Below are 26,450 nucleotides of genomic sequence, written 5' to 3'. Positions count from 1 at the left end.
AAGGAAATGTAGGTAAGATTTAAAGCTTAACAAAAGTTTTTATTGTTATTCATTACTCTGGCATTTGTCAAATGCAAATAACTTTGATAATCATTCAAATCAGGAAAAGTTTTGCTTTTTCAGGCAGTGAAAATGAAAGCTGGTTTGTCTTGTACGCAGGTTACGTAAAACCTGGTTTCAAAATTATTTCTAATTGTTGAGCATCTCACATTATCATTACACCGTGATTCCAAACCTCTAAGGGATTCCAACATGAATGAGTTTGTCCTTGTTAGCAGCCCCACTCACACAGCGTGTCCTTGAGAAGCACCAGAGTCCTACCAGCCTCCATGGATGCAGGACGGTTTTCCTTTGAGATAGGCAGGAATATTTTCCACATGAAAATAAAGGCAGTAAACAAAGCCGGCTCAAAGGGTTTCCCACCAAGGTTAACGCAGCATCTGTACTGGAAACTCCAAGTCGCCATTAGCCAGGAGCAAGTCTACTGCATTGACACATAACTGCCCACCAGTGGCCCTGCAAGCTGCTTTTCATTAGCTGCTTCCCTACTCAAAACACTTTATCAGAGGTGTAATTGTTGTGGGATTTGGTGATGCTGGGGCAAAGGAGCGCTGAAAATAAAATTGATGTTCAAACAAGGGAACACCTGCCAGGCGCAGCCACCTGGGGCTTGGGGGGGTGGGTTTCTCTGCAGAGACTTAAAGAAAGAAAGACTTCCATTCAAGATGGCCTGATTCCATTAAGCCTGATTTGGTTCCCTGACTCAGTTCAGCTCCACTATACCAACATGTGTATACATTCTAGTTAAAATTAAATGAATTCCCAATAGAGTTGGTGGATGCTTCACAGAGTACATGCTGAGTCACTTCAAAGCCACATGCTGCATCCTTCAGAGACACTCGCAGTCTGATGATTACTGGCACCTAATGACCATTAAAAGGCTCCACCTATACAGGCTGATTAGCAAAGTCAAGGGATGTAGTCTGGCAGTGCAATGTTGACCACATCAATTTGTCTAATCAAGCTAAATTCACTTTAATAAAAAAGACACTCCTCATTTGACAACTTTATTTATGCTTCGTTACTCAAGTATTGCTCCCAAAATGCGTAACAACTGCTGAGGAAAGTGGGCTATCTGAGGAGTGAATCAAAGCAGCAGTTTTTAATGCATATTTAATCGTGGAAAGATTCTTTATATCCAAAAACAAGTCATTAATGTGATTCATCAGCATGCACATGCACATGCACAAACACGCCTGAGAACATACTTTTAAGAGCTCACGTTGAAATTCTGGGGAACATCCTAATGTATTTTTAATCAGTTTGACAAAATAATTTGGCTCTAGCTTACTGAATACAAGACATCTCTGTTTCACTTCAACACTTTAACAGTGAGCAGCTTAAAATTGAAGGTTTTTGGATTCTTTTGTCAGTTTGTATGGTAGAAAATCTGAAGACAATATGTTGCTATAATTCTATTCTGTACTATTATGTTACAGTACTGAGCAAAATGGACAACACACAGAGAATGAATAAAGGAATAAAGAATACTAACTGCTTCTTATTTTTGATTTCTAATGCATCTGTTCACTCATTCATTACACTAACTGAAGAATTTGAATATTACTAGGAAAAATGATTGAAATGCAAGTTCAAAACCATTGTAAGCAAGTGTTAAAATGAATTTATTACACATAATGTTGAATTCCTGAAAGTGTTTTCATTGTCATAACGAGGAAGTAAAAAGGTTACGTTTATTTGATCCTTACAAAAACCAAACTAGTTCAAACTCCAGTTGCGGAGATGTCTGTTGCAATTGCAGCTTTTTTTTAAATTTCATGTCTTGTCTTGGCATTTCAGGAGTTCCGTATGGGAAGCTTTTTGCCTTAATTAGCCATGTAAGGGACCAGACTCAAACGAGGACAAAAAAATGTTCAAAGTAGCAAAAATTCAATTTAATTAATAATGCAAAAATAAGTCAAAGAATAAATAACAATTTTGGGCCCAATTTAACTGAGGTCAACTGAATTCTAACTGAACACAAACAAAACTGACCTGCCAACAAAGAACAAAAGACTGCTTAAATAGGGGTGGAGTAACCTAAATCTACCACATGAGGGAGGCACGACATAACAAAAGAACAAATAAATACAAAATTAACTAAAGCATTCTATGAAATAAATAAAGCGAAACTAACTCTTACTTAGCAGAAACAATAAGTGAATATTTAAGTGACAAAATTAACTAATTAAAAACAACTTGAAACAAGTCTTCCCCCTTCAGTCTTTCGAAAACAAATGGTATGCTCCAGGTTTCCTCCTCCACCTGGTTTGTCTCAGCAGCACCTCAAACAAAAAACAAGTGTAAATAAACCATTCAGACAGACATTAAATAAGTGTGCACCCATTAGAAAATATATGTCTAAATGAAATAACTAACTTAAACGTATAAACTGTAATATAATATAAAGAAAAAATACTAACACGATGTGGTGGTGGGAGGAGCATCCACCACAAGCCATAACAGTTTTTTCTCCATAGGAAGGACATCTGAAAATGGGACTCTAATTGTATGATTAACTTTATTTATATACTATATATCAAAACAATCACTCTCAGACAAACCTTTTAGTACTGAACTCAATAAGAAAAAAATATCTGACATATACTGCAGTGATTAGAGCAGCTTTTATGGAGTTAAAATATAGGCTCTGATTTACTGCACATTTCCCACCACAAATTGAGTATATTTAGTAGTTTCACTCTGAATATCAATGCTAATTATTATTTAAACTAAATTACTCAATTGTTGTTACTTTTTTTTCCTTTTTTGCAACAAAAATAAACAAAAAGCAATTGCTTAACCAGGTACAGATGAAGCACCTGTGCCTGTTTGGTGTAAAACCAGACAGAGGAATACAAAACAGAGGGATTGCTGTATAAAATGACTGGATGCAACTTGCTGGGTTTCCATATAGAGAGAAACTTTGCTTTGATATTTCTTGTTTTTGACAAAATAATGTACCTTTAATGGACAATTAAGAACCTGTTAACCCTAAGTATTTTGTTTGTTGAAAGGATCTGATAATGATACAGAGCAAAGCCCTTCGACAAATCTGAAACAGCTGCTGTAACAGAGAAATAAAACATGCTTTTTGCTGTTTTTTTCTTAGGAATCTCAAACTGCCAGGGTTAGAGAGCAGAACACCTTCACCTTTCTCCCACAGTAGAACAACAAGCAGAGAGAAAACGCTCAACGTTCTCTACCCGCATCCGGAATGGGCAGAATGTTGGATTAGGGGTAGGCATGAGGGGAAGTAAGAGAGACTGAATGTTTTTCTGAGCTTCATTTGTATAAACAATGCACATTTGAATTAATGGTCAGCCATGTGAGGGCGCTATGACAGTAAAGGCTACCAGAGCAAAATCAAACAGGTCTGACTCAGTGCCCCGCTGTCTGCGCTGCATCCTCAGCGACTGGCTGTCTGCTGAAACTGACTTATGAGTCCAGTTAGTTTTGGCCACAGTAAATGTCCTGCTGATAGTTTAGCCTTAATATTGCAATTTGTCTTGCCCGTCACTGTGAGGACCTGTGGAAGTGAGCGGTATGTAAAGAAGTCCCGGAGGAGTTTGCGTGCCTGGCAAGTGAAAGATGACAGGCAGCATGTCTCTTTCATTCAGGAGAACGGTTCTGCTTGACTGGCTGCGCCCAGCAGCAGGCAGACACAGTGGCACTTCACCTAAATTAATAGCTGACCCACTCACTACACAGCAGAGTGAAGAGTTATGGCCAGAGAGCGGTGGCAGGATAGGCAGCAAACATGGCTAACAATGGGGCAGCGGGATGTTTGATGAGGGGAATCAAAGCGGAGGCTCGGAGGTTAAGATGGATGGATTAGCTTTGTTATCAGGGAGGCCATGAGGCGCAGTGCCGGCTGTCCTCACTAGCTTATCTTCACATCCAAATGGCTAATCCAATCACTGACCTCCTCTGTCTCCCTTCTTTATATTCAGTGATGTTTCTAAATTTGTGACTGAGGTGTCAGTTTGGGTGATTTACTGCTCTGGACTACCAGACGTCTCCTTCAGGGGTGCCCACTTTATTTTGAGAGTTAATTTATTCATCAGTCTCCCTAACAAATTGTTTATAATGTGTGTTTTCATTTATTTATTTATTTATTTTTTACAACTATAAATGATAGATTATCAGTCAAATAAAACTAAATCTTTATTGTTTGCCCATTGGCTGTCAGTTTATTGACCAGACTTTTATTGCATATTTTGTCTTTTTTTATTATTTGTTTATTAGTATTAATTATATCAAGTGTCCTACAGGAATAGTTGGGATTTTTCAAAGAGGTAAATATCAGCAAAAACTCTCTTACCTGTGGTAGATAAATATTATCTCACACTCATTCTGTAGGAGAACAAATCCTTAAAGCAGTAGAGTGCTAACATCTGTCCCGTCTTCAGCTAATATTAGCCATTTTAAGCTCAACCTAAAATATTCATGTCCTTCTCAAAACCATGGAGGAGTCCAACAGACAGAGGGGGCAGTATTATACGTGTTTCTTGTTTCTGATGCCCTCATCATTATTCCCTAATAACATCATAACACTATGTAACACTCAAAAATGGAAATGATAACATGATATAAATCTTTTTTTCTCTCCCCTCCAGGGGGTCTTTTGTGGGCTCTAGTGTCCCTTATATGATAGTAGGCTGACAGGAAAGGGGGATGGAGAGGAGGGAAGACATGCAGCAAATGTCGCCGGTCCGGGAATCGAACCCGCGACGGCTGTGTCGAGGACTCAAGGTCTCCAAACATGGGTCCCCTACACCAGTGGTCCCCAACCACCGGACCAATTGGTACCGGGCCGCGCAAGAAATAATGAACTACTTCTGGATCTTTTATTTTGAAAATCCTAAGCCGGATTTTACCGGTTACGTCTTGCGCGTCAAAATTGAGAATTTGACGCGCAATTGTTTCTCATTTGAGAATGAGTAACAAAACAACATCGGAGTACTGCGGCAACCCCCCAGCCCCGAACAACAGCATCGGACTCGATACTTACGAAACCTGTTCCAGAGTGTTGGGCGCATCAGGGTAAGAAGAGAGGCAGGTGAAGTGATGCACCCATCATGCCTAGTGCCTACTGTACAAGCCTGTGGGGGCAGTGCTATGATCTGGGGTTGCTGCAGTTGGTCAGGTCTAGGTTCAGCAACATTGTGTGCCCAAAGAATGAGGTCAGCTGACTACCTGAATATACTGAATGACCAGGTTATTCCATCAATGGATTTTGTCTTCCCAAATGGAACGGGCATATTCCAAGATGACAATGCCAGGATTCATCGGGCTCACATTGTGAAAGAGTGGTTCAGGGAGCATGAGACATCTTTTTCACACATGGATTGGCCACCACAGAGTCCAGACCTTAACCCCATTGAGAATCTTTGGGATGTGCTGGAGAAGGCTTTGCGCAGTGGTCAGACTCTCCCATCATCAATACAAGATCTTGGTGAAAGATTAATGCAACACTGGATGGAAATAAATCTTGTGACACTGCATAAGCTTATTGAAACAATGCCACAGCGAATGCTGGCTGTAATCAAAGCTAAAGGCGGTCCAACAAAATATTAGAGAGTGTGACCATTTTTTGGTGGCGACTTTTTTTTTGGCCAGGCAGTGTATTTCACTTAACAATATATAGTTATGTATTTATATTTGACTGTTATATTCCAGACAACCACGCACACATATGTAAAACAATAGCTAATTAAAATATTTATTTTACCTGATTAATGTGATTTTTGCTCCTGAACCTCGCCACACAGCGTCTTCATGTCAGGGCTGTAAGATGTCACCTTCAGCTTCAAACAGGAGCGTAAGCTGACGTCTGTGAGGCGTGAGCGGTGCTTGTTTTTAATAAAGTTCATGTTGGAGAAGACCTGCTCACAGATATATGTGGATCCAAAGATCCACATATATCCGCATACCTCTTCATGTTGATGTAGCTGTCGGGGATGGCATTCCATGTTTCGAATACAAGTTTGTCCTGTTTGGGAAGGTTTGCAACTTCGCTCCATTTGTGATTCTGAGCGAGAAAGGCCTTCTGATGGCACACATTTTCAAGATCAGCTGTCAAACTCTTGAACTTTGACACCCAGATGTCTTTGTCGGCGATGTCGGCCAGTTCCATCTCTAGATCAGGTTGACTTACACCTGGATATGCAGTCATATTCAACAGGGATGGATCGATGCTTAGAGGAGTGACAGGGAAAGATAGAGTGTTTTTTTCCTCTCTGAACTCAGAATCGTTTCCCAAATGATGCTTGCATTGCAGTGATTGCAGATTGCAAATACTGCGTATTTATCACATTCCCACCTTGTTGGTATTCTCTCAAAGAGGGGAAGTGATGCAGTGCGACTCGCTATAAATCCTTGGCCAACACTGTTAGCTTGCGCTCGAATCCCAGCACCTCTTCCAGCAGGTGCAGAGCTGTGCCTCCTTTCCCCTGAAGAGATGTGTTCAATGTGTTCAGGTGCGCTGTCATATCGACCATAAAGTGTAGCTTTTCCAGCCACTCTGGCTGTTCCAGCTCAGGAAAGGTGAGCCCTTTGCTGCTGAGGAAAGTTTTCACCTCTTCCAGACATGCTGCAAAGCGTTTCAGCACTTCCCCTCTGGACAGCCAACGGACTTTGTTATGCAGCAGGAGATCAGAGTACTTGGTGTCCATCTCATCTAGTAATGAGCGGAACTGATGGTGATTTAAACCTTTTGCCATTGTTTTGTTGACAATCTGAATGACAACATCCAGCGGTATTAAATCAATCATTTTTTCCTGTGGCCCGGTAGCGCTCACGTATCGGCAGAACAACGCTATTTGTTCAATGTCATTTTTGTCTTTTGACGCATCACAGGCGATTGAGTAGGCCAAAGCTGAATTGATATCTTCAATCTGCTGTCTGGTGACATTTTCTGCCATCTTCACAGTTCTGTCCTGGACAGTTTTGGCAGAGAGAGGCATGTCTTTTATTTTCTGCAAAATTTCATCTTTGTTTCTGAAGTCTGAGAAAAGATGTTCTAAAATCTTAACAAATGTTTCTTTGAGATAATCTCCATCTGTAAATGGCTTACCATGCTTGATTATTTCCTGAGTAGCCACGAAACTGACACATGTAGTGGAATTTGCAGTCTTAATCCACTTCTTGAAGTGACTCCTGCTAGCTTCAGCCTTCCGCATCAGCTCCGAAACGGCCTTTTTTCTCTCCTCTCCCTCGGGATATTTTTTAGCAAAGACAGAGTGTTTGTTCTCGAAATGTCTTTCAACATTTGACTTCTTGTTGTTTGCCAGTCTTTCGTCACATATTAAGCAGACTGGTGAACCAGTTTCATCAGCGGTGAAAGCAAAATGATCTGTCCACGTAGCATTAAATGTTCTGCCATCTTCAGAATGTTTCCTTTTCTTGGATTTATTCATGATGTATCTTCCAGGCAAGGGTAAAAATGTCAATAAATCAGTGCGCTAAAAAAAATGTGGTCTGCCAGACAATGTGGGGTACGCCAGGAATGCCTGTCGCACATCTGCGGACATGACGTATATTTTGGGTGCTAAAAATGTTCAAAACTTTTTGTTTTAATGTTACAAGCTTACCATAATCTTCAGATTTAGAAATTTATTTTAAAATGATTTTAATTTATAATTTTTTAATGATTTAATTTTAATAAAATATTCTATTTCCCAAAGTCACTGGGAGCCACAACAGAAGGACGAAAGAACCACACGTGGCTCCGGAGCCATTGGTTGCCGACCCCTGATCTAGTCGAACCACGTCAATAGTTAAAGGTGAGGGCTAGAGTTTAGAAGGAACTCTTACTGTTAAATATAAAATGAATCACTTGTAGCCAGTTTAAAGTCTAGATTTAACCCATTACGTATCTGCTGCTTTAGTTTCTTCCTCTCTGATAATAGGTTAAAATGCTTTAACTAGCTCAGTGCTTCCTCGTTTTGTGAGTTTCTCAGATATCAGCACACATTAGTTCCATTTGATTAGCTCACAAAAGAATGTTAAAACCAGTTTTCATTGACATGAAAAGAACATGGTAGAACATTTAAATCTCAACTGAAAGGATAATTAATTTTGATGAACCAAGATCTTCATTTTAGATCAAGTTAGGTTAGTCATGCATGCTTGAAATCAATATGACATGTAAATCAAAAATGAATTAGGTTTTCTTTTGTGCTCCATGAACAATGATTTCTAATTAATGGTGGAACAGACTTCAATGTCTGAAGGACTCCAGAACCGACCCAGGACTGCTTTACATAATGCATATAGTGCAGGTTGGATTTAAAACAATTTATTTGTGGGGTAAACCAGGCTAATGACATATTCATTTTCTGCAATGGCAAGCTACACACTAAATGCGAGTAATGAGTTTTTCATTGTCTGCTGGCACCGACTCACCACTTAGTGCGCTCAGCTCTGGGACAACAAAGGCAGGAAGAAGAAAGATTTAAATGATAATGGGATTGGCCCCCAACTTTGAAATTATGGGGCAAAACTTGAATTAATATCGCCCTGTGGTCGAAGTCTTTGTCAGGGCAGGAAGTTATTAACCTCTTAAATGGCTGTAAACTGTAACTCAGATTGCTCCTGATGTACAAATGTGAATGTGGAATGAATGTGACGAAATGAACTGTTGCAGCAGCAACATAGTACATTTCAGAGCCCAACTGGCCTAAGAAATCAGTTAATCAGCAGAATCCTATAGAGCTAAAATGTGGAGGATGATGTAAAGAACTTTGGTTGTTATACATGTGGAAAGTCTGAGTTAGAACAGCAACACAGAACTCCTCCAGATACAGAGGAGCTGATGATCTGCACTTTGTTTAGGTGAATGCTACAAGCCTTTGGTTCTGCAATCCAGCCTGCAGCATCTGAAAGCACACTCTGATCTCAGTGGACCCACTCATTTTAGGTGAAGAGGAATGTGATCTAAAATGGGGCGTTCATGGTTATGTGTTTATCACAGAGTTTAGAATGTGTATGTGAACCTTAAAGATGGCATATTTCAAAAATTGTTTGAAAATGTTTTATTTTTGTCAATTGCACATTTAAAATAAACAATATGTGGAGTACAAAGCCACTGACGCACAACAAAGAAGCAAATGGTAAGTGGATACATTACAAAAAATAATAAATAACACAAAGTTTCTGATTGGTTGGTCAAGGGTGACGGCTAATCAAGCTGGAACTTAGCTAATGCAGCAGATCGGTAGGTCTGAAGCACTCGTGTGTTAAGAACTCAGAACAAACCTTCCATGTTCAACAACTTACGACTTGAGTGGAAAACAAACGAGTAATGTTTGAGACGTTAACGTAAAAGGCTTCAAGAGACTAAACAAACACGACTTAGTTTGTTGACCCATAAATACTGAAGCATGCAATGATGCATTTATTTCTGCCTTTTGGGGCCTTTCAAAACTGTCATGAATAATTAATAATGCGCACACATCAAGCATGTCAGACTGAAGTTCAATAGTGTTTCTACACTCAGCATCATTTGTGTTTCTATGATGTTTGACGATGTTGACTGGATGATCAGTTACAAATAAAAACATTTTGTCATGAAACCTGCTTTAATGGAGATGACGCATTATCATAGTTAGGGAAAGGAGGTGATTTTCTTCAAATTGCCTGTCATCAACACTAAAAGTGCCAAAAGAATTTGAAATGACAAAATCACCACTGAGACTGATTAGAATGTCATCAGATCAGACAAGAATGTTAGACAGTGAAGGAGTTTGGTTTCCAAACCAAAAGGTGATAAAATATTGAAGAGAAGGAAAGACGTCTACCATGAGCCGTCCTGAAAAAACCCCATCTGTAAGTAAAACATAAACCAAGTTTCAACCATCTACTTGTTTTTAGGTGATTAAAGAATTTTGAGACAGTTCTTTATAAAGTCGTAGTGAAACAGCGCCACCACCATGAACTTGTAGTTCATAGAAGGTCTTAGCCTCGGTCGTTCTAGATTGTTCCTGAGAAATATAATAAATTCCTGTTCATCTAAGGCTGCCAGTGTGGATGTTCTTCTACATTTGCAAAATGGAGTAAAACCAAAACAGCTTCTAATTGTTTAAACCTCAGTCTTTAGGTGTTTAGAATTTCCTCCTTTGTATAAAGACGCAAGTGTCCGTGGATCATTTTGGATCAGTATGGGAAATGTGAGCAACAATTTAAAGATTTATGAACTACAGTATATGTGCATATTTGAACGTGTATGCATGAATCTGATTTTATGTGGCTTTGAAAACTCAACCTTAACTTCAAACATTGTTACTTTTAAATATCAATGGAAAACTTAAACACAGTTTTTTCCTTCATAGAAAACTGTAACTTCATACCAGACATCATGGTTATAATTTGTCCAGATGAAAGCAGAGGTTTTACCTTTAGTTAGACTTCTCTTGTCAGCCTCGCTATTCAGCAAACACAAAATAATTACACAGTAATAAAATAAAACTTTAACATGAAGAAACACCAGGGTGGAAAATAACAAGTAGCAATCGGTCGCTGCCTGTTAAAAATGAAAAGCCTCCTCCCTGTTTGTTTGATTCAAATGTTGTTTTGCAGCTTGAGCAGACCCTGAAGTCTGCAGCTGCCTCATGGTGAGAACCGAGCTGAGTGTCTCCATGCTGCACCGACTCCCGGCTGGGCTGCTGCTCCAGCTGCCAATCAGAGAGCCAGTTCATTAGCAGAGGAACTGTTGAGGAGAAATGGAACCTAAAGCAGGCGGCGCAGGAGGAGGGACAGGAACATGCAACATTTCAAATAAATTGATTTGAAATAGACTTTTTGCATATCTTACCAGAAGCTTACTCTATATAATCCATACTCTACATTGTAATGAATGAACTACTTATTTCACTGCGTGTTAAGTTTGTTAAATATTTTTGCTGATCTTCAATGTGAATGCAATGTGTTTGATTTGCAAAAATAGATGTTGTGTATAATTTCAAAAGGCAGCACAAGAGGGAGCATTACTGGTAGTGGTATGCAAGACTTGCTGGAATCTGCGGCGGTCAGTGAGTGATGGATGGTCACCAAACTGTTTGCTTCAAGAATCACCAATGAGTCTCACTCATCTTCTTTTCCTGTTGTTCGACGCAGCACCAGTTATTTGGCTCGTTTTTATTACAGGTTTGACTTATGTGTCAAATATAAGACTGCCAACTAATTCTATCCCCACATTGGTTGTGGTGAATTTTAAGTATGGAGCCAAAGAGCCAAGATTGACATGCGGGGTGTCACAAGGGCCACTGGAATAGAAGAACCTCAGTTGTTTCATTACTGAAGCCCAAACAATTCAGGGAAATCTAAGCTTTGATTTCACCCAGGCATTCTGACAAATGGTCAACAGACTGGGTGTGATGTTTTTTTACAAGAACGTGGATTTGACAGTCATCAACATGAGGCATTAACATAATGTGACTTGAAACCTCAGTGGAATACTTTAAAAATACCTCATTGTTTGGAAGAAGTTCCTCCAAATCTAAGCCTAAAAATGTATTGACAAAATATGAAGCAAAATATAAAAGTGGCTAAATTATGTAATTGTAACATTAAAAGAATTAAGTAACCATTTAGAAATTGCGTAAATTCAACTGACTTAGTTTCTAGTACATCATGAGTGCATTTGTCTCAGCATTGCATTATGTCAGTTTTCAACATTTCATCATTCTGCTAATTGTTGAAAGAGAGCACTCTGCTCTCTAAGGACAAGTTATTGTTCCATAAAGTATAAATATCTCTGATGACGAACTTTAAAGTACATCATAGCACATTCATTTGACTCTGAAGGGTCTGGGCAGTTTGTGTGTGACTGGGTTTCCATCTGATGAAGCAGAGCAAGTAATGAAGGCTGCAAAGGAAGAAAAAGTGCAGGGCTTTGATTTTTCAGATATTTTAGCCTGCTTTATGCAATATTAAATAGATAGTTTCAGACCCAACCAAGTGCCTGATAGTAATCTCTGGTACCAAAACCAGAGTGCTAATCAAAAATTTGCTCACTACAATTCTGGATTGTTTTATAAGATCTCTGCAGAGGGAGAAATCACACAACATTGTCTGCAAGATGCAACATTTGACAAATTCTATTAATTTTACAGCATCAAACACACTGAGGCCAGGTGGATTTAAATCCATCCATCCATCCATCCATCCATCCATCCATCCACCCATCTTCTTCCACTTATCAGGGGTCAGGTCGCGGGGGTAGCAGCTTCAGAAGGGAGGCCCAGACTTCCCTCTCCCCGGCCACTTCCTCCAGCTCTTCCGGGGGAATCCCAAGGCGTTCCCAGGCCAGCCGAGAGATATAGTCCCTCCAGCGTGTCCTGGGTCTTCCCCGGGGCCTCCTCCTGGTGGGACGTGCCCGGAACACCTCACCAGGGAGGCTTCCAGGAGGCATCCTGACCAAATGCCCGAGCCACCTCAACTGGCTCCTCTCGATGTGGAGGAGCAGCGGCTCTCCACTCTGAGTCTCTCCCGGATGACTGAGCTTCTCACCCTATCTCTAAAGGAGAGCCCAGACACCCTACGGAGAAAACCCATTTCAGCCGCTTGTATCCGCGATCTCGTTCTTTCGGTCACGACCCAAAGCTCATGACCAAAGATGAGGGTGGGAAAGTAGATCGACCGGTAAATCGAGAGCTTCACTTTTTGGCTCAGCTCTCTCTTCACCACGACGGACCGGTACAGCGCCCGCTTGACGGCCGACGCTGCGCCAATCCGCCTGTCGATCTTCCGCTCCCTTCTTCCCCCATTCGTGAACAAGATCCCGAGATACTTGAACTCCTCCACTTGGGGCAGGACACCACCACCCCCCGGCCCAGAGAAGGCACTCTGCCCTTTTCCGACTCAAGACCATGGCCTCGAATTTGGAGGCATTGATCCTCATCCCGGCCGCTTCACACTCGGCTGCGAACCACTCCAGCGAGACCTGCAGATCACGACCTGATGAAGCCAAAAGGACCACATCGTCTGCAAAAAGCAGAGATGAGATCCTAAGGCCACCAAATCGGATCCCCTCAACACCTTGGCTGCGCCTAGAAATTCTGTCCGTAAAAGTACTGAAAGAATCGGTGACAAAGGGCAGCCCTGGCGGAGTCCAACTCTCACTGGAAACGAGCCCGACTTACTCGTTTCCAATCCTTACTGGATTGGCAGACCACCCCAGTCTGCCAATCCAGGGGAACTGACCCCAGTCTGCCAATCCAGGGGAACTGCCCCCGATGTCCATGCGATATTGCAGAGTCGCGTTAGCATTTAGATATACTCTCTAATTGCACTGTAAGCTCCAGTACAGTGGACCCCTGCCTCGTTCCAGCTCAGTGTTAGAATAATTATCTAAGTTCATTTACTTGTGAGTTTATTTGAAAGGTTATGTTTTCATATTATTATTTGATGTTACTTGACTTCTTCTCTTCTGTGAAACACTATTAACCATTTGTAGGATGTTTGCCTGAAGGCTAGAGACTTTGCACATTCCTGTGGTATCAGCTTCCATCTGTAACTGATTAGTTGTGGTCAGCCATGCCCTTTTAAGGGCATGCCCACAGAAGGTTCTAGGACACCCTGTAGAAAAAGGTCATTGGTCAAATTCTTTGTGTGACTATGTGAGAAGGCCCAACCTCCTTCCTTGTATTTTCTAATAAAGCCAAATGCAGAGAAAGATCTGGCAGAGTTGATCCCAGACAGTGTTTTACAGCGATTCGTCGCGTCTCGGATCTTCCCTCCTATTCTGCAGAAAAGACAATCACGACTGGTCTGAATCCTTGCTAGATAGGAATTAAATAAACCTATCACTCAGCATTTGCTGATTTTTTTGTGGAATGTAACTCTGAATTATTCACAGATAATTTGTCTAATTTAAGAATTTACCTAAAACATGCAAAACAAAATGCAAAGAGGGAAGCTGAACCTTGGACCTTGGCGCAATGCTTCTTGACAGGCTATTACCATGTATTTTTTATTTTATTTATTTATTTTTTGTTTTTTGATGAACACTAGTTGGGCCCATGAGAGCAGAAATGAAGACTTTAGAAATTAGTTTCTGCTGTAGATGGTTTTCACTGTGCACATTAAAGCATATTTGATTTTGAACTATTAAAATGGTCAGTTCTAGGGGCTGACTTAAGTATTTATGGGCGACTGTGTTTCTTGGCCCCTGTAAATGGGGTTCACTGTACAGTAGTGATGGGTCCGGCAACACCGATGCGTCGGCGCATGTGTCAAGCCCATAGACCAAAACCCGTGTCGGTGCGCGTATTGATTTCAGCAAGTCACGTGATCGATACAGAAACTGTTTTGAAATGACGCTGACGCGCCAAACTGTGTTTATAAGGAAGCGAATCTGTCAACAGGATGCATTTGCCAAAAAAATTCGTTATCTTTTATTGTACGGCGTCAACTATGGAGCCTCAAGGCAAACGAAAGTTTTCCACAGTGTGGGACCATTTTGATCTTACATCGGAAAACAAGGTATTTGTTTTCATTTCGTTGTTTCATCCGGTTCTTTTCAGTTTGTACTTGATCTATCTGAATCCAAATTCAGCTGAAATTGAGTCTTACTTTACTTTCATATTATGTTCTGCAGGTTACGTGTCGCATATGTTTGACAGAAATGTCTTATTTAAATAAGTTCACCTCCTCAATGCTGAGACATTATAGAGCAAAGCATGAGAATGAAGTCCCAGATACAACTAGGATAAATTCAGGTATACAGCCATTCTACAAATTACTCAGTTGCTATTTATAAATTATTTCATATAAATGTATTGTTTACTTAATTTTTTTCTACAGCAGGAGAAGTTGTGTCAAAAAAAAAAACAGAACAGACTAAATTACAAAATGTTGGAAAAACTTATTTTTTTGAATGAAAATTTGTGGGGAAAAAAACAAAAAAAAAGTCCACAAGCATCCTCATTCCAAACATGTTCACTTTCATTTTCATCACTTGGTACATGTTCACATTATTTATTGACTGTATCGAAGAATATAAAATATATTTTGAATTTAACTGAAGATATGAAATAGTACAATATATAATATACAATAAAATACAATGACTTAAATCTTATTGTATAGACTAGGTCATCAAATCAGTCTGTCAACTACGGTGCCTGTAGAGATTTTTAATGTCCAGCAGGTGTCAGTATTCAGTGACGCAGCATCGACACAGTATCAATACAGTTTTGCTATGGGTCGAAACGATACATGACGCCTCATTTACCCATCACTACTGTACAGTGTATGCTGAACACACATCTAAATGTAAAAACTCAATGCAAGTTCTCACTACGAGTAACAGGAATGTATTTTCTATTATTTGCTGTGATTTTTCTACTGATCTAACCAGAAGAAGTTGGATTTGAAAGAAGTCTCGGTCTTCTCTTCCTCCAGGTCTTTGTTTTAAAAGATGTGATGTAATAAAAACAAGCATTTTCTTGTTTGATGCACTGTGACAGCAGCAGCTGTGGAACCAGAGTACACATAAGAGCACTGATGTAATGTAGTCAAAGTGAACGTGATGTCCATACAAACAGACTGCTTGTTCATGTGCTTTTAACTTCCGAGAGGCCTTGTATTTCTCCCTCCTCGTCTGGACTCCTTCCACACTGCAGAGCTCCCTAATTGTTTTAGTAAATTCCAGCGATGCCTTTAAATGTTTTCTTTTATATTTTCCTGCCCTTTAAGTGAGACTTTGTCCTCATGAGGATGGTGGTGAGTGACGATGAAAAAAAAGGGTTTTATAAAAGAGAAAGGTTGATGTTGCTGAAAGGTGACAGTTTCCCTGACGTTATGTTGGTAGGGATTAAAGCGCTCACTTCATTTCTTTCATGCCAGAAGTGAAGGGAGATGGAGACAAATAACTTGCGTTAATGTTTTAAAGCAAGTTAGAAAGAATCCACGGAGAACATTTAATCTGTCAGTTTTTAAATTAATGTGAGAGCTTTATTTTTCTCTTTGTAATTCAATCAAATATTTGCACTTTAAAAGAAGTGCTATTTATATAGTCTTCATCTAATTTGTTTTAAGTTTTAAGGTAATTTAGATGATTAATCACACTTTTTTGAAACACTTCCAACTCTTAATTGCATACTTAAACATTGATGCTGGGACTGCATTAATTTGAGTCAATTTATGCAAGTAAAAGTCAGCCTGACAATTCCATCTTTCCTCCTGTAAGTTTAGGCTGATTCCAGCTTCACTTCTTAACTACTCTTTGCTCTGTTTTTCTCCACTCCCCAGGACGATTCCAGCGCCGTCTTTTCTTAAACTTCAACAAAACAGAAAGATGAGCTGTTTTTCTATTTTCATTCACAATAAAAATAGTGAGTTTAATGAAACCAACTGCTGAAAACAGTTTATGGTTAAAGTGCTGGCCAGCTGTGAGGCCACTGGGGAATATTAGTTTATAATAGTATAGTAATAGGTTTCAGTTGCCTTTGATAGTTTAGATCACACCATTTTAATAAACAGAACTCAAAATAAGTGTTCACAGCTGATCACCTGATAGATCATATCATCACTCTGAAGATGGAATGTGTGACAGAATTAGCTGGTATCCACATTTGTTTATTTAATCATTCTGGAACAAAAAGGTTAATATTAAATTCCTTGTCATTTTCTTATATTTCATCCTCTCATCCCTATTTAAAGCAGGACCACTGTCGTCCTTTGTGAATCTATTGTTTTGTTGTGGTTTAGAAATGTTTTTGAATTTTTCTTACTTTTGGATAAAAATGTCAAAGAATTCTCTACAAGGCTGTGATATTTATACATCAGTGGATTAAGTCCATTGATGAATAATTGTACAATTGGCTTTGTTAAATGTTTACATGGAGCTGGACCGCTTAGAAGATGAGGAAACCTTAATGTTTTTACACTGGTTCAGTGTGGACAACTATTAGCACACTGATGATGGTAACATCCTTGTTTTGCAACATTACATTGCAGGTTAGACATACTTATTTCTGAATAATCTGAAAGGAGAATCATGCTGTAATACAACATTGTTAACTTCTGCTCTTTAGTTGTTCTTTCATAGTGTTCAAAATGCATTATTTTGTGTCGCTTACATAAAATCTCTCTAAAATACATGTAAGTTTGTGACAGTAATATGACAGAAGATGGGATATGAATATATCTGCAATCATTGCACAATCTTATCTACAGAGCAATATGAATTTGGAAAAAATATTCAAAACATGCAGCTTTCATGGGCAGGCCAACACCTGGTCTGTCATCAGACCAGGTACGGTGATGAATCAACTTTAAGTTTATAAACCACCAAATCCTAAAGTAACATATTCATCACATTTTACAGCTTAATTTCTCTCACCACTCTAAGGATTGATTTCTACTCAACCAGTGGAATCCAGACAGTCTGATATCTAAATCTGTTTGATGATCTAAAACACTAGAGTGTGACAAAAAAGTTAAAAATGTCTGTCTGCTTCTGGAAATATTCAAATGTTTACAATAAAAAGACATAATAAATCAAACAAGAAATTCAATCTAGAAAGCATTCATACATTTTCAGCAGAAGCCATACAGAGAACATGATGATGGAAAAAGATGAGAACAGAAAATGTTGGTCTATGGTGAAGTAGTTTTAGTACATATCAGGTTTGCTGACATATTAATTATGCATCACAATAAAAATAACTTCTTTATGTATGTAAAAAGCCTATTTTTCATCTAGGAAGATGATTTGAGTGTAAATATTTTCCTACTGATCCTCACACAAACTCAGCTGATTAAAGTCACTGCTACTTACTAATGCTGGTGTTTACTCCAGCCTTCTCTCCATAATGAAGACACACTAGATAATTAATGAGTGACCTTCACACACTTTAGTCTAAAAGCACATTTCTAACAAGAACAAACTTGTTTTCAGTTTGTTGTTCTACAGTGAGGGTGTTTTTGTTGCAATAGCTTTCATACTATTTTACTTTATCATCTTAATGCTTATAGAAAAGACCTTGGAGCCTTTCTCTATTGGTCACTGGGGAAGAGGTGGGGACCACCCTGGACAGGGCACTTGTCCACCACAGAGACACACAGGACAGACAACCATGTATGCAATGTAACGGCAGAGAGAGAAGGGGAAGACATGCAGCAAAGTTCCCAGGGTTGGGAATCAAAGCCTGGATGGCCACGGTAATGACTAACAGCCTCTTTATATGGAACTATATCAACACCAAGCACCGCCCCAATGTTGTTAGTCTGTTAAATGCACCAGTCCCTCCTGCTGCCACTGGACGTTGGAATGGTGGACTTGGTAGTAAGATTTTATGTTTAGCTTATCAAACAACAGAAATTGTTCAGAAGATATTTAATTTCAGTTCCGGGTTCAACACATCTCCTAATGAAAATCTATAAAAAATAAATTTAAAAAAATCCATGATTAGTTGTTAATTATGATCACCATAGTTACCTCACATTTGGGATGAAGTACCTGCTATACTGGTTTCCACCAACAAACCAGGATTTCAAAATGAAAATGACATACTGGGGTCCAGTGACGTGCTGTGAGGTTTATAGATGGTGAGGCACTGACTTAATCATAATCATGTTTACAAATATAGACCCCCTGAATGTTATTGTTTACATGAGGAAATTCCGCACATGCGGACAAAAGCTGGAGGACAAAAAGACTATTCTTTTACATGTCATGCATAGCCGTTCTGCCGCCGTAGAGTAATTCCGTTAACTCAATCAAACTTGGACATGTACATTATTAATTTTGTGCTGTGCTCCACAGCAAAGGGAAAAACCATTAAAATACAACTCAAAACCACATCTTTCTCGCTCTCTGAATCAGCGCAGCTACGTGAAGACTCGTTGCCATATCAACTGAGGCAACAAAAAAAACCACTCAGATATTTCCTACACAAAGAGCAGAACATTCAGTCTGTTGCCGTAGTATGATTTTAGGCTTAATGTTTATTTTGCAAAATACGTGATTGGTGTGGTAAGAGGAGAAAACTATAAATATATTGCTGTACTTGACTTTACTGAATGGCTAGCTCGCTGTTACTGTATCTTACTCTGAAGTTGTGGAGCCACAATGTCTGGGATCATGAGCGCCCCCTGTCATGAGGCAAGAGAACTTCCTGCCTCACCTCAAATCTGTTCTCTGCCGTTTCTGATTGCTCCTCAGCACACAAAACACGTTACACACACGTTGACAAAAAGCACTGTACATTATAAGCTAAATTATGGAAAATCAGCTCATATATTAAAGGTTTTTTAACCATTTTATTGGTGACATACAGACAGGAGGAGCATGCTCTCATATAATGGCAGCCAGTGCAGTTAGCGAGAGGTTACGCAATCTCAGGTGAGGCTCAGTTTGCTGCTTCCTCACCGGCTTCGCTTCCGAGCATTTGTGTACAAAAGACTGTTAATTATTTGTTTTCAGCCCTCTAGTTTAGGTTTTCTTCATCAAAGTATTTTAGATGCAGTATTTTATTTCAGCCACTGGGTGGCTTCATGTTCATTTTGTTACATCTTGTTTATGGATCTGAGTAGAGTGATGCGGCTCTCAAGGCTGACTTCGTTCATAACCTCTTTCTATTGTGTGCGTCCATTGAATGTAAGTAATACTGTTGTTGATTTAGTTCGGTTTCGTAAATGTCTAAGAGCTGTATTTGTGCTTTGTCCCGTTGAATATTATGGTCGTTTGGTGTATTTTACTTGTATTGTTGAGAGCTAAAAGTTAGCCGTTTAGCATTAAGCTATTAAGCTCGGTTAATTAGTTGCAGCTGTTATTTGTGTTACCATTTCCAATTGAAATGCCTTATTTCTCTTGTATGTTTTATCGTGTGACACTATTATTTGCAGGGTTTATTATTACTATTTATGTATAATTATTATGTCTCATAGTCAGACATTAACACATTTATTCATTTGTGGAAATTAGGTTTATTTGTGAAAGGGTTTACAGACAAATTCTCATAATTTGTATTTGTTTATCTTTATAGGAAACCACACACACACACACACACACATGTGCCCTTATATGTATGGCTGAACCTCCAGAGCTAATTAAAAACAAGTAAAGCTCAATTCTGGACTCGGACATTCTCTTCTTTCACTAACTCACCTGAACATATACAGTATATCAGCTGTTCTAACCCAACACCCTGGAGTGATTGTTTATTCACAGCTGAACCAGCTTCAGTCTTCATTACAATTTGAATAGAAAAATGCGAAAATTCAGCGATTTTGAAGAAAATATTATCAGAATTGGTTAAGCTAAATGAAAAATAGGTACTTTGTAGTACAAACTAAAGGGTGAAAATAGCAATATACCGTAAATTATTTTATCATTATATATTGTTTTTCCATGATGACAGGCAGAGCCTCACCTGCCTCCTATGACCCCACGTCACTGCTGGGGTCTCCCCTATATGTTGACTTTAGTAGACAGGATTCAATAGTAACATCCGCCTCTTTGAATATACCTCAGTATGCATTACTAGGCACAGTAGAAACTGGCTTTGAACTACCACAGAAAAAAAAATCCACTTTTTTCCTCATTTCCATACTTGGGGGTACAGCCAATCAGCACGAAGGAAAATAGATGACGCTCCTGGATTGGTTGCTTTGTCAGTGCCTATCACTTTGCATGTCATGTAGCATTGCACGTTACTGACATCACTGCCCCCAAACAGATGCACCTTCATACAAAGGAGTCAGTATTTTGCCTAAGGACAGTGGGGAGAAGCTAGATCACATTCTAAATAACATACGACTGCTCTTCCCATTGCTTTATCCCATTAAGACAGAAACATGTCCTCAGAGTGACATGGCTTCTGGGGAAGCAAAATGCACGCAGGTAAGAGGCAGTGGACCAAGCAACAAACAGAAAAACAGAGCAGACTGGGTAGGAAGTGTTTCTGTATGCACCAGTGGCCACAAGCAACAGCAGGAGATCACTGTTTGAAGTTATGAAACCAGAATAGCTTCTTTCCCAGAGGAACTCAAATGTCTTTACTAATACTGTTCGAGATGATGAGATTGAGCCAATGAAGAAGCATTGTGCCATGAATTACTGAAAGGGTGGGTCTGGTATAAAACAAAGTCCCTCATGTCCACTTTAGGTATGGTGGAAGTTCTATGATGTTGTGGGCATTTCCAGAGAGTGCACAGCATCATGGGATATCTGAATAACCAGGACATTTTTAATCATCAGGATTTTTAAGTGTTAAATGATGTAGAACATTTTAGGTAAATCATTACAGAAAGAATTCACATGACACCACCTACACTTTATTCCAGGGCCGTCTCAGTCTCCACCTAAATCTCATAGAAAAGCTGTGGAGTAAGTTAAAGTGAAGAGAGAGGACTCAGGAGAATATTGCTCAAACTTAGCTGCAAGATAGACCCCAGGTGTTGGTCAGACAGATGAAGACGCACCTTCACACAAGGTGAAGTTACAATTAAACGTTAACGGTCTATGAAGCTCAATTTACTTTAATGTTTTCTAAATGCTTCATACATTATGTGACCCTTTTTTCCCCCGTTAAATCAGATGCCAATCAGATCTTGTGTCTTGGCCTTTCCTCTTGAATATGCCAAGTTTCTACAAAAATATATGAACATTCTGAGCCAGCTTTGGTTCATTATGAACTGAATGATTGAGAACCCATATTTATGTACGCAACATGGAAGAGGTTAAGGGCTTTTTCACACCTGATGGTCTGGTTGTCTCAGTTAGATTTGGGAACAATGTTGAAAAGTTTGCTCAATTTTCCATTGGTGCAGTTCTCTTTCACACTGCACTGTGTCAAACAAAAAAAAACCTTTGAAAAACCTGTTCATCCCCTTGCCTGGGGTGGTGCTGCATCAAAAACCACAGAAGGAAACAACACAAAAACCTCTGAAGAAGACACTGAGTGCAACTTCATTCTTCACGAAATGTGAACGACAATGGAGCATCAGATTTTAGCGGTTGGAGAATTTCTCTTTTGTCTTTGGTAAAAGAAACACGAGGCATTTCTCCCACTAGAACCAGACTGGCATTTATTTTGGTTATATCTACCCACGCCCCACGTTTGGAGGCCTTAGTCCTCGACGCGGACGTCGCGGGTTCGACTCCCGGTCCCGATGACCTTTACTGCATTTACCCTCTCCTCACCCTCCTTCCTGTCTGCCTACTGTCGCAAAAAATACGAGCCACTAGCGCCGCAAAAACTCTTTGGAGAAAAAAAAAAAAGTGCAGCAAAATTCACTTCAACCAAAGCAAGACGCAGGCTTTTAGGCAGACCAAAATTCACTTTTATGGTCTGCTTAAGAATTCAGTTATTCACTTCTCCACAAACAAGCGAAACTTTCTAGACAAACAAACTAGAGTTGGATTACAGTGTACTGCACAGGGCTGGTGTAAATGTGCCCCAATATATTTTAACATTATTTTTTTCCATTAAAATGAAAATATCAGCTTGTGTTTCTTAAAGGCGTTGTCAGTTTGCATTTGTACAGCTACAACCTAATGACGGGAGCTGAGTCTCAAGAAAAAGTTTTTCATTTCTCACTTTGTGAATCTGATTCATCTGATACTCAGAACCACTTAATAGTTAAGAGAAATATGAATGTTGAATTTTGTGTGCACACAGCTTTGTGTACTGTTGTTTCACTTTTGTATCTTCTATTTTGAGGGACATCTATATATACTTTCAAGGTCCAAACATTTCTGGTTAAGGAAAAACATTTGAATCAATACATATATCCATTTGGATCTTGTTGGATTGGAAAGACCAGTACTAGATATTTAGTGTGATCATAGACATCTGGTTATGTAGTAAAAACAACAAAAAAAGAAAGTATAACAGGGAGACATGTTCAGTGAAAAAAAAAGAGTTTTCTGTTGGAATCATCTAAAAACAATGAGATAGCATTTAGTTCTATGTTTCACAAAGACCCTTTACTTAAATCAATTTACTTTAGTCCACCACAGTCTGACTCTAATAAATTAGTGTTTGTAGTCCTACTTCTCCCAAAAGCAATAAAAAGTGTGAAAACACTCAAAAAAGTAATAACAATTTGATTAGAAGACATTGAGAGAAGCAACTATCAGCTTTCCACCAACCTGTAAAGAGAATGGAGTGGTAATGCTTCTCAGCAGATCAAAAATCGATATTATAATATAAAACTCAGACGGTGTTTCTTTTTTTTGCTCTGTGAGACTTAAATTGACCTCAGTGCAGATCCACACTGTATGAGACGAGGAGAAAATCATCCTGATATTGAACATTTTCTTTCATCTCAAAGAGTCTAATATTGGATTGATGAGGTTGGAATAAATTTGACTGTGAGCAGATGTATCAAGTGTGTCTGTAAAATACAACAAAACACTGGTGGGGTGTTCAGACGCAGGTGACATGCAAAACTAGTTTAGTGTCTATTCTGGTGTTTGGTTGTTCTGGAAATGCAGGATTCCACCAGAGGGCAGAGCTGAGGCAGGAGCTGCAGGTCCTGCCTGGAGAACTGTTCCCAGCAGGGGGTGCCGGTACCTCGGGTTTTTCTCTTGTGCTTCAGTTTTATTCTACCTTTCCCCTCATGTTTACTAGTGAAAAATTCCTTGATTGGACTGAATTCTATTCAGATTAAATAAACCAAATGTAATAACTAATCCAATAATGGCGTGTTTACATGTTACATGTACTTGTTCAGAACAGTAGCACTGACATATCCTGGTAAAAACCAGCTTCTTGTCTGGACTCTCAACTTTTGAGAAATGATTACTTCCTGGAGGCGTGATCTCTGCTGAAGCTTTACATGTTACCCAATCGCTAACAATTTGTTTGATGCTGTGAAAAACCATCTTTCACTCCAAAGAGTGAAGTGGCGATCCGAATGAAGCAGCTGTTAATGTTACCTCAACATCTGGACTGATCGCTTTGTTCCCTCCCTCCGATGCTATTGCTTAAACTACAGGCAGATAACAGAAAATCAACGCCACCTTTCACACTTCTTTTGTTCACTGATTGGCCCGGTAGAAATTCTACCACAGGAAATCACTTCAATGGCAGAAAGGCCAGACAGAGTTGAGAAGGGAGATGAGAATTGAGGGGAATAGTGTAGGAAGGCGATGGCCAGGCTAGTGCTGACATGAGCAGAGTTGTAAAATTTTCCCAAAAAATACACAAAAATACAAGTGGTTCTTCCAGCAAAAAAACAATAACAATATAGATTGTGGCAGACATGCAATATCAATAGTAAGTACGTTGAAAACAATGTTAATACTGGGGCCCACTCTCTGTGTATGGCATGGGCCCCATACACAGAGCCCTCAGGCCTCCATCTGCCCATCACAGGTTTGAATCCCAGCCTTCTCACAACCCGCTTTGCTTCACTATAAGATGAGGCAACTTTTAAAAAAAATATCATCACTAAATGTGATGAAAGAAGACACACTGCTAGATTAACACAACAACTGATTCTTATGTGCAACTCATTAAGCCAGTAAATGCACATGACCCTTTTTTATATCAGTATTCCTTTCTCCTCTGGTCATGGTAAGACAGAAGATGTCCTTGAGTTGTTTGAAGCTTTGATTAACTCTGTGACACTACCATAATGATAAAAAAAACAGCTAAGAACATCATTGTCAAGGACATTTGAGGTAGTTCACAACTATCAAAGCACGTTTTTATAACCTGGAAAGAATATGTCATGGTCTATGAGCTTTCAGAATCAGTTTATTGGCCAAGTTTGTGTGTACAAACCAAGAGTTTGACTTGGGTTTCAGTGCTGCCTTATGTGGACATAAAGCATAAACATATAAACCTTAGAGGAAATAGAAGAAAGGATAACAAGGAAATGTATGTGTACTTCTATATGAATTAAGAAGAAAGACAACAAGAATTCTAGGTTGCAGAGGTATAAATACGTTTATTTTATTTCGTAGTAGCAGATCGCTCAGGCTGTATGTTGTTTGTTGTGTTGTCTCTGTGGTGGCTGTTTTGTTCTGTTTTTAATAGCATGGACCTGAAAATAAAAGTCAGAATATTCCTTCCACATCCTCTGTAAAATTTGTAAAATTCTGGTGTATTTGGGAGAATTGTATTAACTCAGCTTTTATTTAATTATCAGCACATTTGTGAGGCACATGAAATTCCTATTCCATCTGGTATAAGCATTGTTCATACATACCAGCGAGTCATCTTTAGAGCCTCTATTCTTATCTTTTTAATTGTATCTGTAAACTGTTTCATTGTGTTGTGTATGGACTGTGTTGTTATGAAACTAACCTGTTAGCTTCTTGGTAATAGGGTAGAAATTAGGATGGTGAGAGTGGAACAAACATTTCTGGAGTAACTGGCAGTCAGAACAGTGAGTGAAGGTCAGAGGGTACAAAGACTTCAGAGAAACTTAGAGAAGGGTCGTGTGCTTTTCCAAATCCAGTCCAATCAGCTGAATTTGTAACAGGTGAACTCCATGTAAGTTGTAGAAACATCACTGTAAGGAACAGTGAAAACAGCTCAATTACTTCTGTGAATGTGACTTCTTGTTTTTCTGTTTTTAATAAATTTGCACAACAGTGGACCCCCTCAGGAGGAGAATTCTTTGTTTCCCTGTTGGTCACCAGTTTGTTATGTTCCGGGGTTCTCTGGTTTTCTTGGTGGGGTTTTTCCTGTGCGCCTTTTCCACCTCTTACCACCAGCTGGCGACAGGTTCCGGTTGGAGTGCGGTGGTGTCATCATCATCCTCAGCTGTCATCGATTACCCTCATCAGCGGAGCATACTTTAGGAGTAGGCCGCCAGTCCAGCGTCGCCTGAGTGTTTGCCAGTCACGGTACCTCTGAGCCCCCTTGAGCCCTGTCTCTGTGTTCCTCGTTGCCTTGAGCCTTCCTGTGATTCTCTGTGTTTCTCTGTTGCCTTCAGGTGATCCCTTTTGACACTCTGGACCCGCTGACTAGATCCTGGCCGTTTTTCTGGTTTCAGAACCTCCCTCGTGACGCCGTGGAAAGTACCCACTGGTTGCCCGAGTTCCCAGACTCACCTCTCTGTTGTCTGCAAGTATCTCCTGGATCCCACGGCTGGCGGCCGAACCACTCCTCTGTGTCTCCGTTGCACCCGAGCCTAGCTGTCCGTTCTCCGCCGCACTCCTCCGTTGTTCCTGGACCCACTAAGAGACCTAGACCCTGGACATACTCAGTTACTTTCCAAGATTCAGATCCAACCTCCACAAGTAAGAACAACCTGTGTTTTCTCTGAGATCTTTCCATCTTCCCACGACCCCTGAACTCACCAGTCTGCTCTTTCCCCCCGCAGTGAACCACTGCTGCCCGTTACCATTGATTCCCTGGACCAGACCACCTTGACACATTCTGATAATTGTGTGATCTTAATAAATCACTTAAACTGAT

At 39.7% G+C, this 26,450-nt stretch overlaps 2 long non-coding RNA genes across 2 annotated transcripts; both read left to right on the top strand.

Annotated features, from left to right (window-relative positions):
• Window positions 1-26,450, top strand: LOC116711415 (uncharacterized). Its single transcript, XR_004337219.1, has 5 exons — window positions 1-12; window positions 6,407-6,413; window positions 7,799-7,804; window positions 25,670-26,272; window positions 26,356-26,450. It is a non-coding gene; the product is annotated as an uncharacterized LOC116711415 (long non-coding RNA).
• Window positions 19,462-20,142, top strand: LOC116711416 (uncharacterized). The gene is made up of 2 exons (XR_004337220.1): window positions 19,462-19,669; window positions 20,058-20,142. It is a non-coding gene; the product is annotated as an uncharacterized LOC116711416 (long non-coding RNA).

This window comes from Xiphophorus hellerii, chromosome 21 (genome assembly GCF_003331165.1).
Source record: "Xiphophorus hellerii strain 12219 chromosome 21, Xiphophorus_hellerii-4.1, whole genome shotgun sequence".
Taxonomy (NCBI): Eukaryota; Metazoa; Chordata; class Actinopteri; order Cyprinodontiformes; family Poeciliidae; genus Xiphophorus; species Xiphophorus hellerii.
This window is presented reverse-complemented; position numbering and strand designations above follow the sequence as displayed.